The sequence below is a fragment of the Heterodontus francisci genome, chromosome 34, assembly GCF_036365525.1.
Source record: "Heterodontus francisci isolate sHetFra1 chromosome 34, sHetFra1.hap1, whole genome shotgun sequence".
Lineage (NCBI taxonomy): Eukaryota > Metazoa > Chordata > Chondrichthyes > Heterodontiformes > Heterodontidae > Heterodontus > Heterodontus francisci.
The window spans coordinates 4,088,160-4,101,466 of record NC_090404.1 but is presented as its reverse complement, the minus strand read 5'-3'; the positions used below and the strand labels follow the sequence as shown (position 1 = coordinate 4,101,466).

The following is a 13,307-nucleotide window of genomic DNA, read 5'->3' as shown; positions in this document are numbered from 1 at the left end:
CCAAGTAACACATTGCATTGAAACCATACAGCCAATTAACTATCCCTGGATACAGATAAAAAGTTCACATTTAATAATAACTCAGTGTAATGATGTCACTCCATTCTGTTGATGATGTGGAAGGTGGGACGTGGATCCAGTAACCGCCTCTATCAGGGAATCTATAGGCGGCGCCTGTAACCTCGCCCCCTTCTGCCGGGTATTTAAATGCCGGTCACTGAGACCGCAACACAACAGTGTGGGAGCCGGTTTGCTCAGTGTGTTCTTACCAGAACCATTTTCCCCGAATTGCCAGAAGGATGAGGTCGGCGATTTCTCTCAGTCTGTTGCTGGTTTTCTTATCCCGTGAGTAGTTTTTATTGTCCAAGTCTCTCGCTGTTACTGCATCAGTGTTAGTCTCTCTCTGAAATGTTACAGAGTCAGGAATCATTTCACCAGGATTAATCCTCGGGGTTTTTGATATTTTTTACAGGTGTCCATTCGGATATCGTGTTGACTCAGCCAGAGGCAGAGACCGGGAAACCCGGAGGCTCCCTGAGACTGACCTGTGAAACCAGCGGGTTCACTCTTGGCAGCACCTGGATGAGCTGGTTCCGGCAGGTTCCCGGACAGGGGCTGGAGTGGTTGGTTAGCTACTACAGTTCATCCAACAACTACTACGCCCCAGGGATTAAAGATCGATTTACTGCGTCCAAAGACACTTCAAAAAACATCTTCGCTTTGGACATGAAAAGCCTGAAGTCTGAAGACACCGCTATATATTACTGTGCAAGAGATCACAATGAGAGGAACCAGGGCTGGACATGTACAAGAACATATGGAGAGAGAATTCGATATCTTCCATCATGAACTGACGGTCAGTAATTTTATTAAATACAATATTAATGGCAGTGTTCAGAACCAGACCATAGACTCTCTCTCACAGAACTAGCACAGTGAAAATTCAATGGTACAAATCTAAGACACGAACCGAAGTACTGATGAGTAATTTTGTCTGTGCTGATTTTTAATGTTAACAGTGTCAGCAATTGCAGATCTGGATATGATGCTGGTTTTAATGTGACTGAGACCTGGAGGGAGTTACTTGGTTCAATTACTACTGCATGGTGTAAACTTTTGGATATATTCTGAATTAGATCAGAAGTGAATTTTTATTTGAAGTGAATATTGGGAGGCAGTACTGAACAGAGAGTGAGTGCAGTATTTGTGCAGGTTCATGTCACTGTGGGCACAGCAGTGGGTCACGGTGCTGTACAGAGCGAGTTCTTCATACAAAAACCCCAGACAGGGAGTTTGCTCAAACCAGCGATCACTAACACGGCGGATGGTCCGTAAACAATGAGGATTAAATAAAAAATTGGGGAAATGCAATAAAGATTTGTAAAATTGCATAAAAGTCTCCTGCTTTATTAATGTTGACTGTCACGCTAAATCAGCACAGATGATTCAGAAATATTCCGATCTCCTTTATAAATATAATGACTGGTATAAACTGAATTATCTCACTGATGTACTCTTAGGGGAATCGGAATCATGTTTTTGAGAGCGCTGTGAAATGTAATCTCTGTATTTTACAGTTAACAGTCCGCCGCAGTATTTGACACGGTATGTCTCACTGTGATATACTGGGTGGCACAGCAGTTACTGTCAATACAAAAACTCCCTCAGCACTAATTGATGAGTCTGGGTCAGTGCTCGCTTTGACAATCCAACTATATATACAGTGAAGTTCTATTTGTGTCCAGCACTGTCCTCCTAGCACGGTTTATTATGGATAAACGGATTAATTATTCATTCATCAGTTGGTGATTTCAATAATTGCTGATATGTTACTGTGTGAAATATAAAACATCAGGGAAATTTAGAAAGAGTGAAAAGAATTATTAACGCAGTTATAATTTTACAAAGAACCATCAAGATTTTACTTTGCCTCTGGGGTGTGGATATTTAAAATAATAATGGATTTCTCACTATCCTGTGCAGAGCCAGTTATTGTGTGACCCAGCCCAGGGAATGTAACACTGTGACTATCTTGCCGACTGGGGACAAGGGACCATGATGACGGTGACTGCAGGTAAGAAACATACATTTATTCATTAACTGTTTTATTTGTGTTTTTAATTTTATATTTCTGTTTATTGTAATGATATATTCGTTCACTGAAAAGTGGATTTGGTGGATTCTATATTGCGAATTTTATGCAATGTTTTATGTGATTCTGCTGCAAAGGGATTAAAGAACTTAATGGTTTCTTTATACACGGTGCTGTTGAAGGATTCAGCTCCAGATTGATGTGATTTGGTGTTTATTTGTTGATGGGACTGAATGTTTGTTAAACCGTTTGACGTTTCTGCTTTGTTGAAGCCGGGTGACATCGAGCGGCTGCAGGTTTTCTGATCAAATGGATACATTCTATTTGTTTGAAACTGCTTCAAAGACGATTCGAAAGCCGGATAACAGGCAGATTTCAGAAATAAAAAAAAGGATATTTCAAGGCATTTAAAAAAATTTAAATGATAATTGCAGATTGAACTGTTAAGCCATGGTTTGTGACGCTCCTTCAATACGTGAAATGTTACTGCAATTACAAACTGAATAAGTAGCAGTTTTGTAGATTGGAGAGTAAAATTAATACAATTCAAACAATTAAAATGCGGCAATATGTCCTCATATAAATCAAATATGCTTTCATATTAAGATCGATTCATTATTCAAGAATCGTCTTTTACAGTTCTGGCGTGTCAAGCGCACAATTGTCGTGACCGGAAAACTTTACGGCTGGAGACTATTTTTAATTATGCTTGAAATTATTTCAATAAGAGTGTACTTATTCCAGTGCTGTTTTCAGGTTAATGAGCGCTTTTAAATTAATTGTGATATTCCTGATTAAAACAGGTGAATGTCAGCTTGTATTTACTGACAACTTAAATAGGCGTTGTAAATTGCAGTTTGTCAGTGTAATATATCTGTCCGGTTATTACATTCTTTGCGTTCATGTTCTTCCATGTTCTTTCTTCAATGTCATTTGTTGTTGGATAGTGAGATAATTATCACTAATCTAATATTAACCATTTTCCTGGGACAAGAGGTCAATGGCAGTCAAAGAATTGTGCATATGATTTTATTTAAATTGAAGAAACTTGCAGACTGCGTAAGGCTAAAGACAAACAAATAACACCTGGAAATTCAAGCAGATTCAATTAATTACAAAAGTTTAATGTTAGTTTTGAATTCAGTAACAACATCCTGTCTCCCATAGTTGTGCTGCACGCAGGATGGAATGATAGACAAAGAACAGATTATACCTGAGAGTTATGCTGAATTCTTAATAAATATTAAATTGATCCGCCAAATCTCGGCTGCATTTGCTCATTAGGTTTCAATGTCACAGATGATCTGAAAGAGTTGTTTACGTCCAGTTTTGCAGTGATCATTTTGGAACTTCTTTCAATAAAAATCACAATATATTTAGCAATTAATTTACAGGGACTGTGTGAATTACGGGAGTAAAATCTAAAAACATCGTGTGATTAAATAGTGGCAGCACAGTTACTGATCACAAAGTGCCCGGATGTTTCAGATATTTTATCTCATAAAGTTAAGATTTATAACGATATTTAAACACGGGAGAGCTGCTTTCACAAACAGGCGATGTTGCAGCCCAGTTAGTGACATGTGACCCCGGCCAGGCTAAATCCATTGTGTGAAATACTCACTGAGAATGGAAGGAGCTTATAATATATCAACGCATTCAGATACCTGCGCAGTTTACAAGTTTGTAGAGAGAAAGCAGGGCGGGACTAGAAGTTATTGTTCATTTTAAATTATTGCACTGTGATTCGATTTCAGCATGAAGTAATATATTTGTCTGAAGGTTTTCATCTATTAATATGACGTTGATTATTTAATATTGATAAAGTGTCATAATGACTTAATTAAAACTCCATTAATTCACAAGGTGCCAGGCAGAAACTGGTCTTGAAGTAATATTAACTAATTTATTTTTATTTATTTATAAATGATAAATGCAGTATAAAATCAGCGAACATGAATATTAGCTTAGAATATAATAGTGCTAATTCACTAAACATAAATGACCTCCCACAATTCAATAGTATACTTGCCAGGATTCCAACGAGTGCAAAATCGCAAGAATCGGAGAGATTAATTCATTATGTCTGTCAATAACTTAGAGAACAATACATTTCTTACTCAGCTGTTCTCAGCTCAATCAAGTATCACCGCAGATTTTAATGAATTAACTTTGAGCAGTGGTTCAACTATTATTTTTTGTAAAATTGAATTATGAAATTGTGTCAAATCAGTGGGTAATCAGTTTGCAAGATAAATATCTCCTGATTTTCTAAGTTCTTACTCTGTCAATGTGTTCTGGTTATGGATATCTAATTTTCCTGAATGTGTATTCTTCTGATGTACTCATTTTAAGCGAAACTTTCTGGCATGCTTTTAAGATTGTAAACAGACAGGGAGAAACAGTTGGAGGTCGAAGGGAGTTTTTGAAATGAATATCAGTTTAATTTCAAAGAGTATACAGACTTGGAGTGGTCACAATTTGACAATTGATGAACTAGAATAAAACAGCTTCATTGAAATTGACAATTGAACAGATCTAACTGCTGAGAGCCCGATTGTTGCACCGTTTGTGTCTGTTCTGTTTCTGTGCGCCTGCTCACTGTGTCAGGACGAGGAATCCTCCCTGCAGGTTGCAAACAGACTGGTTCGTTTCATTTCAAGGAGTGCAACTTGATCCATTTAATTAAGAAACTTGTACCCCCGAGAAACCTAAAAGTTTGACTTTAAGTTTGATGAGGCGCCTCAGCAATGAGATCATAATTCCAGTCTGTGGCAGTCAGAAATAACAGTTCGGAGACACAACAGACGGACTGCAGAAGGAGATTTGGTCAGTTTGTAATCAGTAATGTACCTCCCTTGGGAGTGATTGATTCGGCAATGTAGAGGAAGTCTTACTGTATATTTAATCTATATTGTAACTGTCCTGGGACTACTTGATGGGGACAGCGTAGAGGGAGGAATTACTCAGTATCTGAACCGGATTGAATCTGTTCTGGATATATTTGATGGGACAGCGTAGAGGGAATTTTTATTTTATATTAAACTGATGCTGTAGTTGACCCAGAGTGACAGTGCAGTGTAGAGGCAGCTTTCTACTGAATATAACACTTGCGATGTCTGAGATTACAACTCATGATCGGGCCGTATAGATGGATCTTTACTTTGCAGCTTAACTGTCCTGTACCTGATCTGAGAATGTTTTCCCCACAGTGTTCAAGGAATCTCAATCTGCATCTAACTCATAAGCTGTGAGTCCTCGACCCAGATATATGAATATAAATTATTCAATTGTCCAGATGAAACAACGCACATGAATTGACTTTAATAATAATTCTTGGCCAAATTTTAATGTATTAATAATATTTAAACATATTAAGTTTCAGATAATTATTGAATGCGATTGGCCTGATTTTGAGTGCACTTTCAGAACAAACAGTTTCAGGAAGTGATTGTAACGCTCCAGAGACCAACGCCTGTTCTGATCTGATGGGAGACTGGAAGTTATTTTGGCGCTTGAAATGGAGATAGTCGAGACTCCCACTCCGAATAACCATCATGATATTCTCATGTTTGAAATCATTATTTAGTTCAAGTATTTTCAAAAGGTCACAGTCAGTGATAAACTCTGGTGAGAGGCAATTATTGGATTGTGTCACAGCAGAGGGCACACAGCCGCTGAAGTAAGCTCTTGTGAAATTTTTGAAGTGATACAATTAGCCTGCAATCAATGTCAATCGCAATATGCTTTAAGTCTCTGACAGTATCTCATTGACTCATTTGAATGAAATTGCTCAGAACCTCTTATTTTAAAAACCCTCTTTCATTATAAAAAGCAACAAAATATATGTCACAGAGATGTTAAATTTTATGAAGCTTTTCGTCCCATTAAATTGGGGATAACTAATACTACTGAGTCGGGTAGAATGATAGAAAGTTCTCGCAGAGAATTTGGCCATTCAGCCCGTCATGCCTGTGTTAGCTCTCAAAGCGCTCTCCAATTTAATCTTACAAGCCAGTTTTTCCCTCATAACCACGCAAATTAATGTCCTTCGAGGATATGTCTGGTTGCGCCTGCAGAGATCCTGCACAGACACGACCGGCTGAATGGCCTCCTTTTGTGGTGTAATCGTTCTCTGCTTCTGTGAAAAGCACCCTCTGTCAGGAAAGAAACCTTTTTCCGCAGCCACCACCCGCCCACGCTCTTTTTTGATAATTAATTATTTTGTTACTGACCCACTTTTCAGAGGAAATAGTTTTTCCTTACCTGCTATATCAAAACATCCCATAATTTTGAACATAACTAATCGGTAATCGCCTGACGAGAACAATTATCTCGTATAATAACTCTATATAACTGAACTCCCTCATTCCTGGCATCAGTCTGATAAACTCCCTCTACACTCCCCCCAATGCCTTGACATCCTTTCGAAAGTGTGACAGCCAGAATTGTGCAAAAATACTCCAGCCTAATTAGTGATTAGTAATACTTTATTATGACTTACTGGTTTTTTGTAATTCGTACTACTTTTACAAGACCAAGTATTCCATTCGCTTTCTTAACGACCTTGAAAAAAAAACATTGTGAAAATGCAACTCTGGTCCCTCTACATTTCGACCCCTTGAATATCGGACCATTTAGATTGCATTAACTTTCCGTGTTGTTCCTCAAAAGGTCCAGCACTTCACATTTAACCGCATGAAGTTGTATTTGCTCTGTCTCTGAACATTTCACCTGCCCATGTCCTTCTGAACTCTGATACTATCCTGCTCACTATTTGTTTAGTATCGTCTTTGACCTTCGAAATTCTACGCCCCATACCCAATACCACGTCATTATATTTAACAAAAATAATAATGACCCTATGACCGACCCAAGGGGGGATCACAATGCTTAATTCTCTCCAGTCAGAAAATCATTGGCTCACCGTCACTCTCTGTTTCCTATACCTGAAAAGGTTACTGAGACCCCTTTAATCCACGTGCTTCCATTTTCCGAATGTTCTCTTACGTGACATGTTATCTAATGCCATTTGAAAGCCCATATGTCCTACTGTTGCGCCAGCATAACCGGCATCCTCTTTCACATCATATTGGTGAGCGAGCTTCCAATATCTGACGGATAGGCCTCAGGTGTTTGAATTATCCGCACAAATCAGAAGTGAGAGTTGACCATGTCAGCAATAAAACTTCAGGAACTTTTGTCCTTCCTTCCATGGAACCGACTGATATTCACTCGATTTATAATGTGTTCTTCTTTTGGGCCTCCTTATCTCGAGAGACAATGGATACGCGCCTGGAGGTGGTCAGTGGTTTGTGAAGCAGCGCCTGGAGTGGCTATAAAGGCCAATTCTGGAGTGACAGGCTCTTCCACAGGTGCTGCAGAGAAATTTGTTTGTTGGGGCTGTTGCACAGTTGGCTCTCCCCTTGCGCCTCTGTCTTTTTTCCTGCCAACTACTAAGTCTCTTCGACTCGCCACAATTTAGCCCTGTCTTTATGGCTGCCCGCCAGCTCTGACGAATGCTGGCAACTGACTCCCACGACTTGTGATCAATGTCACACGATTTCATGTCGCGTTTGCAGACGTCTTTATAATGGAGACATGGACGACCGGTGGGTCTGATACCAGTGGCGAGCTCGCTGTACAATGTGTCTTTGGGGATCCTGCCATCTTCCATGCGGCTCACATGGCCAAGCCATCTCAAGCGCCGCTGACTCAGTAGTGTGTATAAGCTGGGGGTGTTGGCCGCTTCAAGGACTTCTGTGTTGGAGATATAGTCCTGCCACCTGATGCCAAGTATTCTCCGAAGGCAGCGAAGATGGAATGAATTGAGACGTCGCTCTTGGCTGGCATACGTTGTCCAGGCCTCGCTGCCGTAGAGCAAGGTACTGAGGACATATAATGTGTAAGTAATGACAATATCAGATATTTGTAGAAGACACCTGTCCTGATGTTCACATTATTGTCGGTGCAAGCAGCAAGAAGATGTGTCTGTAACGACACAGTCAGCAACACCAGTTCTCACTGGTGAGGGCTGGGAAGATACTTTGGAAAGTTAAATGGACCATTTAAAGCGCATCAGTCCAAATGACCGATTTTTAGGAATCGGATTTAATTCGGTTTATTATTTGAGTTGGAGGGAGAAGCAAACTCCAGAGAATCCATTCAGTCGAATAATATAGAACAGAAGTCACAATCTTCAAGTACTGAAAAGGAAAGTGGTAGCTTAGAGTCATTGCCGAGTCATTAAAAACTTTAATTCCAGAAACTAGGCTGTGTAAAAATTCCCCTCTGAAATCTGTGTACTAAATGATTCAGTCCATATTTTAAAGTAGACTTCAACTATTTATTGTAAAAGTTCTTCATTCTTATGGGAACATAGAAGATTAAAATGAAGTCTGCTAGAGGTGTTTTGAATAATGAATTTTTTATACAGAAATTCAGATACCAATTTGCCCAGATCAGTGAGTTGGTCTGTAGAGGGCACTGATTTAAAATCAGCGTCAAAAGAATGAAGGAAGAGGGGATGAATCTACTCTTCTACACAGGGGGTTGTTAGGATCTGGAATGTCCTATCAGAAAGAGGGCTGTAAATAGAATCTAAAATAGCTGGATAAAATGAAATTTTGAAAAGAAGATTAGGAATTGGAAGGTCAGCGGGATCGCTGGAGTCATCTTTCACAGGCCTGATGGAGCGAATGGCCTTCTTCTCAGCTATCATGTCTATGAATTTATCACCCTGGGTCATAAGCATGCTCAGATGTATTGTAGGTTTTTATGGGAAAATAATGGAATGAATTTGCCTGGTATTCAAGTTTACAGTCTTAAATTCATTTTATAAGCACGCATTCCAATGGCACTTTTTCAGAGTAGTTGCTATTTTTTTGGAGGGGGAGTGGGGGTTGGGGGGGTGCGGGGTGCTCTGCTGGTGGTGGGGAGGGGCGCTGGGAGGAGGTGGAGGTGCGGCGAAACCCAGATGTCAATTTGCAGAGAAGAAATTTCCAAAAACTAAATGCCGCGTGTTTTTTGACCAAGTGCTGTTGATTTAGATATAAATATTGGCCGAACAAAGCGGGGAAACTCCTCTTTCAGTTTAATCCAATGAAAAATACCTTATTGAGATAACTTCAAAAGGCTCTTACTTTTGTAATGTGACAAGTCCTGAAAGAGAGGTGTGTTCTTGACCAGGGGACCGACAGGTGATGATCACCAAATGATGTAACTGATCGAAGCTCAAATGTGGATGAAGGTTTTAATCGGAAAATGTTGGAATCAGTTTCCAGCTGGAGTCGAATTGCGAGATGTCTGGTTACTGAATAAGCATGAATCACAGTCTAAATTGTTCAATTTGACATTCTTTCCTAGCGACACCGTCTCCCCCAACCCTTTACGGCCTGTGCTCCTGTGAACAACCCAACACCGACGGCTCCATGGCCTACGGCTGTTTGGCGATGGACTACATCCCCCAAATCACCAGCGTTTCCTGGAAGAAAGGTGAAGAACCGATCACCACTGGTTTGAAGACTTACCCGTCAGTGCTGAACAAGAAGGGAACCTACACCCTGAGCAGCCAATTAACCATCACCGAGTCAGAGGTGGGAAGCAGCAAAATCTACTGCGAGGTTCGACGCGGAGAGTCGCTCTGGATCAAGGAAATTATAGGTTAGTGTTGTGGAAACTGTGGAAAAACAGAAAAGCGAGAAGGATCTTGTGTAGAACTTTGGCTATTCCACATTTAGAGTGTTGTGCACAGTTCAGACCCCTGGAAACATCAGTTAGTGCCTGCTTGATGCAAATCACCTGTTAAAATATCAGAACAGTTTGTATTAGTTATTAAGTTCTTCTAGAAATGTCTAACATGTTTTTTCTTGAAGATTGTAAAGGTGACATCGTCCATCCAACTGTTATCCTCACCCAGACTTCCAGTGAAGAAATCAGAAGCAGCAGATTTGCGACTGTCGTGTGTTCAATCATCGATTTCCATCCAGAAGCAATAACCGTGAGTTGGTTGAAGGATGGACATCCCATGGAATCGGGCTTCGTCACCTCTCCCGCCTGTGAAACGAACGGGAACTTCTCAGCGACCAGTCGGCTGACAGTCCCCGCTCGGGAATGGTTCACCAACACGGTCTATACCTGCCAGGTCTCCCATCAAGCGGTCACCCAAAGCCGAAACATCACCGGATCTCCAGGTAAGAGGCACAGTCCCAGGAAACTCCACATCTTTCTGTACTCCATGTTACTGAAAGTCAGGAATTTATTGGAGTTTGTACAAAGAACAATTTCTAAATCGCCATCGTGCAGTTTTTATGTGTCATTTCGCTGTGAGTTTAGGATTTAGAAATTAGAAATTAGGATTGCTCACGGTTCAACATGTCATCACATCATGAAAGAATGTTTAGCTCTACTGTGATGTCATATAGTGAGTGAGGTGGCCTGCATATCAGCTTTCTCCTGAATGGGCTAATCATACACGGAGCAGCAATCGGCATCTGGAACCCTTTCTTGGTAACGGCCTCGGAATCAGGTGCCAGAAAGAGCATCTACCCTCTTTAGAAAACTGTGTTCAATTCTGGACTGCAGAGCACAGGAAGAATGTATTGGCCTTGGGAGTGGTGGAACAAGAATTGACCATAATGATAACGGGGCTGATCGGGTTAAGTTATGAGGACAGGTTTCACAGGCCAAACTGGTATTGCTTTGAGTATAGAAGATTAAAGTGTGATCTAATTGAGGTGGTTAAGATGTTTACTGGAATTGATGGAGTCAATGGAGAAAAATATTTCCTCTGGTGAGGAACTTCAGAACCAGGGGGCATAACCTTCAGATTAGACCATGGTCATTCAGGAATGATATCATGAAGGGAGTATTCACACAGTAGATAGCGGTAATCTGGAATTCTCACCCCCAACTCACTTTAGAAGCTTGACATCCATTGAAAACTTTAATGTTGCGAGTGATAGATTTCTGACAGGTAAGGGTATTAAGGGTTATATATGGGTAAACAGAATTAAGATACAATTCAGCCATCGTGTAATTGAATGGCGGAACGTGCTCGAGGGGCTGAATGGCCCACTCTTATTCTTATGCTCTTATTACAGTCCTGTGGTCAGATCGCCTTCTATCTCCAGGCGGACACATGAGAAATACTCACTCGTGGCAGATATTAGAAAACTATCTCGTCCAGTATTGCGAATTATTCCTCACCACACAAAAGCAAAAACCTTGGGACTGCATTTTACCGACCTTTCGCCCCTCCTCTGACTGGTTGCTGAACATTTTCATCTCCCCAAATATACTGACAAGGCACCAGAACATTAACTTTGTTTCCAGTTGGTCCTAAAATTCGTAATTTCATTCGTTTTGAGCCAGTATGAATTTCATGTGTAGCTCATGTCCTCGGGTGACAGAGCCATTATATTCAGCAGAGATGTGATCCGCTTGGATGTCCCAGATTTTACAAATCGTTGCCCTTCCCATGAACGACAGTGTTGAAGTGAAAGGTGTTTTTCCCCTCCTGAAGAAAGTGATAGTTAAATACTCGCGTCCTGATCCTGAAGATGGAGATTTCTTTGACTCTCATTTCTGTTCTACAGATTCTTCCGAGTGCAATCATCCAGTAATTAAACTACTGCCACCATCAATAGAACAGGTCTTACTGGAGGCGACGGTCACCTTAACCTGCGTCGTGTCTAATGCTCCTTATGGTGTCAACGTGTCCTGGACACAAGAACAGAAGCCTTTGAAATCAGAGATTGCCGTCCAACCCGGAGAGGATCCTGATAGCGTGATCAGCACTGTAGACATCTCGACACAAGCCTGGCTGAGTGAGGCTGTGTTCTACTGTGTGGTGAGCCATCAGGATCTGCCGACTCCTCTCAGAGATTCCATCCACAAGGAAGGTGAGCAATGTGATTGAAGCAATAAGTCAGAGGTTGTGCTTCTTGCCGGTGTTTGTGCAAGGCCCAATTAAGTGGTTGAATGGATTACGCTGATAATTTAATTGTAATTCACTATTGAACCTCCCTGGGGCCAGAGGTGATGCATTTCAGGTGATGCTAGATACGTAGATTATGGAGAAAGGAATAGAAAGAGCTGAAGTAAGGTGGGAGGAGGTCCGTGTGCAGCATAAACACCAGCAGAGGCTAGCTCGTCCTAATGGCCTGCTCCTGTGCTGCAAGTTCTATGTAATTTTCCAGTCAAATCCTTTATGTTCTCGGCGAGCAGGATTGCAGCGCCTCTGCGCCAGCTGGAAAACAGCACAGGCCCCAGAGAGGAAAAGGAAAACCTTCACAATTTCTCTCACATTTAACAACCGGTGTCATTGTCTCTGAAATTGTCCAGTTTATTGACATTTATTTTAATTTTTCAGCATGGAAAGATCTGCGGGAACCGTCTGTGTCTGTTCTCCTGCCCCCAGCAGAAGAAGTCTCCGCTGAGAGGTTCCTCTCCCTCACCTGCTTAGTGCGAGGTTTCTCCCCCCGAGAGATCTTCGTCAAGTGGACTGTCAATGACAAGTCGGTGAATCCCGGCAACTACAAGAACACCGAGGTGATGGCGGAGAACGACAATAGCTCCTTCTTCATCTACAGCCTGTTATCCATTGCAGCGGAGGAGTGGGCCAGCGGCGCTTCTTACTCCTGTGTGGTGGGACATGAAGCGATCCCCTTGAAGATCATCAACAGAACAGTTAATAAATCCAGCGGTAAACCGAGTTTTGTGAACATTTCCCTTGCACTGTTGGACACCGTTAATTCATGTCAATGAGAATTTCTCGATTGCATTTCAATTCTTAAATAAAAAAACACAACAAAGACCTTTTCTTCCAATCGCGATTTAAATACACAACAGCTCAATTAATTGTGCTTCCCACATTTGCTAAGTGTAGGTCTTTTCATCAAAGCATGATATTTGCAGGTCTCGGGCCCAAGTCTTCTACAACCAGTGTTTCCAGCACATAATAATTCACAGAGTAAACCTGATTCATTATTGGATTCTGTGGAAGTATTTCAGCAACTTTCCTCCTGTTGGAGGAGGGGGAGGCGGTGGGGAGCATTAGAGGGGGACAGGGGTGGGGGGCCGGGAAGGAGGAGATGGGGAATCTGGACATTTCTCCTTACCAACAAAAATACGCAGTGCATTTAGATCTCGGTGTACCTGCTTCTCGTGTTGGCCATCCCTTCAGAATAGGGTCAGTTTTTAGTTGCAGCATCAT

At 41.3% G+C, this 13,307-nt stretch overlaps 1 pseudogene; it reads left to right on the top strand.

Moving 5' to 3' along the window:
• The first annotated feature begins 218 nt into the window (after positions 1 to 218).
• On the top strand, positions 219 to 12,908 carry LOC137348927 (Ig heavy chain C region-like; annotated as a pseudogene).
• Positions 12,909 to 13,307: the final 399 nt, after the last annotated feature.